Here is a 4638-nt window from a genome sequence, read left to right as displayed (position 1 = left end):
TGCGTTCCTCTGGATATCCCGGGACCCTCAATTCGCACCTGAGGGCGGCCACCGAGGGGGTTTTTAGTGAGATTTCCCCCCCGTTGCCAAAAAAAGGATATTTCCTTTTTTTTCTTACATTCCTCGCGAAAGCTAGTATGAAAATAAATTATATGTTTTACATGCTAAGAAATTAATCGTGAACGTAAATTTAGCATCGAAATAAAACGACGTCGGAAAAAATGACGATCGTTGTTTATAAATCACCAAATCGTATGTTTTAGTTTTTTCCACGACGTTTGGTCGACGATTCCAAAATATTACGTTTAAAATTGTACCAAACAATCACTTAAAAGATATTGCATTATTTGATTAAATGGAAAAATAGATAACTATGTTTTACTTTGTTGTTTTTTTTTACTTCTACTTGCCCTTATCCCTTACGGAGGGTTAGCACAGTATGTGCTTCATACATCTCTATCAGCCGTCATATCTGAATTCCCTTCTTTAGCGTATCCTCTTTCACATAATCCTACTTTCTTCGGTCTTCCTCTACCTTTGTAACCACCCACATTTATATCTTCCATACATTTAATAATATTGGAGTATCTGTTTGTAATATCAAAAGTAAAATTCCAGATATCGGGAAGATGTATTTGCGTTGCTGGTAACGACAATCGCATTTAATTTTGTCTGTTCGCAAGCCGCGTTTGTTCCGAGTAATCTCCTAAACGGTTGGGCCGATTTCGACGGGACTCTTACTGAAGGGTAGCTGACATAGACGGGCATATTATAGGCTACTTTTTTATGTTATTGCGTTAACGATCTCGTAGGCAACAGCTAGAAAAAAACTATTTTTACAAATATCATACGAATCAAATGCGAAGGTTTAGATAGATGGTTGTTTTTTTTTACATATCTTCAAAACTGCTGAACGGATTTCGTTAAAATTTGGTACAGATGTAGAGGATAGTCTGGAAGAACACATAGGGTACTTACTTTTGTTTTTTTTTTTTAATTCTACGCGGATTTAGTCGCGAGGGACAGCTATTACAAAATAATTTTGAAATATCGTGTAGAGTTTATTTATTTATTTATTTATTTACACTTTGTACACAAGGAAAACAATCACAAAAAAAGATACATATTGAGCGTTGGTTGTACAGGCGAGCATAACTCTAATAGAGTTTTCTTACTGCTAACCGTTTCGATACAAATTAGATGTTTAGCAGGAGTTAGTTTTAGAGTTGTTTTAATTTTGTAACAAATTCTGTTGTTTTATTTGATTTTTTTAGCTTTATCAATTGTTTATGTTTAATTGATTCAAATATTGTTATTTATAAACTTGTATAGAAATTTTAAATCATTTTATTATTCAAATTATATTTCTTTGTGCAGTAGAAATAATGCAACAATAAAATTTGAATACCGCACATTGTATGAATTTAAATAATTTCCCGTTAATTAGTGATTTACTTCCTAATATTTATATTTATAATTAAAATAGAGTGGTTTTAATTGTCTGTAATAACAATTAAGATAAAAGAGATATTTAAGATTGTTTGTTTTGTTAAAAAACATCTCAAAAGTATAATATAATAAATAACATACTTAAAATTGATTTTTTGATAATAACATTATCATTTATAATAATAAAACACTAGCTTTCGACTGGAATTAAAAAAAACAAAAGTAAGTAGCCTATGTGTTCCAGACTATCCTCTACATCTATACCAAATTTCATCGAAATCCGTTCAGCCGTTTAGGCTACAAACTCTAACAAACATCCATCTAAACTTTCGCATCTATATTAGTACGAGCTATTGCCCGCGACTTCGTCTGCGTGGTAAAAAACATACAAACTATATAAATTACAAAAAGCTACGTATCCCTCGGAAAGCGGACAATTCTCGGGGATGAAGCTTATCCCATGTGTACTACAGACTTTGTTTTATATCTGTGCCAAATTTTAATAAGATATGTTGAACCGTTGCAGAATGATCGAGTGAACATTAAAAAACTAAATTAATGAATCCCACTGGAACCGTAACTATTCCCGGGATAAAAAGTAGCCTATGTGTTCTTCCAGACTATGCTATAAACCTGTGCCAAATTTCATAGATATCCGTTCAGCCGTTTAGGCTACAAACGCTAACAAATATCTATCCATCCATCCATCAATCCATCTAAACTTTCGCATTTATAATATTAGTAAGATATCAGTTTGTAGCCTAAACGAATGGCCACTGTTTGCCTTGAAGAGGCATTTACAGATTCACCGAGCTTGAGGTGGCCGATGCAAGGCGCTTAGTCTAAACCTCTTATAAGTAACAGNNGGGGGGGGAGCCGTTACTTCGTTTATTACCGGATTGGGAATTGTCATAAATGTAGAGGATAGTCTGGAAGAACACATGGGCTACTTGTTTTTTTTTATTCCACTGAGTGCGGGCGATTGCTAATACTTTACTAAAAGCAGTGTTGTACATATTTATGGTGAAAAACGTTATCGAAAATATCAATTATTGACTCTGACGTTTTAAAAAAGTATTTAATTAACAGTCTCAAATTATTTTGTGGTTACTGATATGTTAAATTGAATAATTTATTGTGTGTTTTGATATCTTATTAGAAAATAAATCTAGTATAAAATTACCTCCTGCCTTAGAGTCTGCATTCCAGCTATGTCATGGCCTACCAGGGGAACAGGATTGTGTGTGCATGCGATTCAAGTATTCTACCAAACCGATCGACATGCCAAATGTTTTTAATTGCAACACCACCACATTGTTTAAAAAAAAACTTGTTACATTCTCTATGCACCTCACTTACCTATTTTATTATTTTAAAATCAGCTACCATTTCACGAATTTTTATTTTTTAATTTCGTATTTATTATTTTTTTGCGCGTCACAACACTATATCACAAGTCCACTGTCCACTACGATTTTAAAAAGTTTTCTTACCGACGGATTTTTAAAATTCGAACAAGTTTTCTAAACGGCCAGTTTATTCGAATCGAAGTTTAAAAAAAAATTACTATCTAAGCCGAGTAAAGTAATTCAAAAATTAAAAATAAAAAAAAGAACATTCGAATTCGGTAAACAATCGTAGAGCCAACAAAAGCAGCGCTTCGCGGCTATCCGAAGCTGTACTGAAATTCTAAACCCCGACTTCGGTGTCTGTGTCGAACACCCCCCATTACTAAATTTCCAATCTATTCTAGAACATCACAACTCTACATGTACAACAAAAAAAGTACACCTTATTCCGTACACCAAAGAGTTCAAATTCCAATTAAAGCATATTCAACATCAGACTATAAAATAATACTACAGACAGGACAAGGCTATGAGAACGTATAATTTCAAGACGGAGCTGCGAGCCACACAGAGTGTCTATACCCGTCTCTTTCGCACTAATACGAAAAGCTGTATAAGTTTTCGCGATGTAATGCTTTGTTGTTCATTTTTTTGCTATTCTGTATTAAATTACGTATTATTTTGTGAATTAGATTGTGCGGTGTCATATTTTTACTCTATACCTGGTGATGTCTGCGAATGGGAAGCAGGTTGTATTCATACCGTTATAATAAATAGGGTAGATACGTATAACATTTAGTAAAATTTTAGAATTCAGTAAAAGCTTTTAATGATTCTTTACGATAAAAATAATTGACGATAAAAATAGTCATCATCATCAAGTTGCCCTTATCCCTTACGGAGTGTCGGCACAGTATGTGCTGCTCCATACATCTCTATCAGCCGTCATATCTGAATCCACTCCGTTCTTACGCATATCCTCTTCCACACAATCCATACTTTCTTCGGTCTTCCTCTACCTTTGTCATCCATTCTTAACACTTTCTGGTTTATGTCCCCATCGTCTCGTCGCATAACATGTCCATACCACGCTAACCTTTTGCTTCTCGATTTCTCCACCACTGAATAATTGAATAGTAGTTAATTTTTAAAAAAATCCTCCTTTAAATTTTCATTAGCATGTAAAACTAAGTTTCTAGTAAATCTCTTGCAGGCAACCCAATGGGACAGGAGAAGCAAGACAGACACACAAGGGTACTTAATAGATATATAAGACAAACATATATAATACATACATTAACGGCTTATTACATAGATACCAATAAACATTTTAAAATAAGTAAAAAAAGGGAAAAGCAAAACAACTCAGCTGGTAACCATCCTCAGGAAATAGCTGCGCAACTCAGTTTTAAATATTGCCAGTGACTTTGACTCCCGAATGTCACGTGGCAGATCGTTCCACAGTTGTGCAGCTTTCACAGTAAAAGAACTCACGAAATAACTTGATCTGGTAAAAGGTACATCAAGTATATTCCCAAAACCAGAGCGCAGCACCCGGCTTAGGTCGACATTTCGAAGTTGGAAAGACTCTTTGAGGTATGGGGGAGAACGAGGTTCAAATAAGACGTTATATAGAAGAATCAGAACATGCTCATCCCGACGGAATCTGATGGGAAGTCAACCAAGCCTCTGGCAACTCCGAGACGTGGTCGTATTTACGCAATCCATAAACAAACCTTATGCAAATGTTTTGTTTTCTAGTTTATGAAGATTTTCTTCACTAAGTGATCTTAAGACAGACATCTGCATAGTCAAGGATAGGGAGAAGTAAAGATTGCGC

The 4638-nt window shown here is 34.6% G+C and overlaps 1 protein-coding gene across 1 annotated transcript in view; it reads right to left on the bottom strand.

Annotated features, from left to right (window-relative positions):
- Nucleotides 1–3111, bottom strand: part of LOC106108206 (eyes absent homolog 2) — a 44843-nt gene extending 41732 nt beyond the window's left edge. Inside the window, exon 1 of the mRNA XM_013289305.1 lies at nt 2633–3111. The gene's annotated coding sequence lies outside the window, so the exon portion shown is untranslated. The remainder of the gene's footprint in view (nt 1–2632) is intronic.
- Between the last annotated feature and the right edge of the window lie 1527 nt (nt 3112–4638).

This window comes from Papilio polytes, unplaced genomic scaffold (genome assembly GCF_000836215.1).
Source record: "Papilio polytes unplaced genomic scaffold, Ppol_1.0 DF821733.1, whole genome shotgun sequence".
Taxonomy (NCBI): Eukaryota; Metazoa; Arthropoda; class Insecta; order Lepidoptera; family Papilionidae; genus Papilio; species Papilio polytes.
The sequence above is the reverse complement of the archived record's forward strand: the minus strand, read 5'-3'. Positions and strand labels throughout refer to the sequence as shown.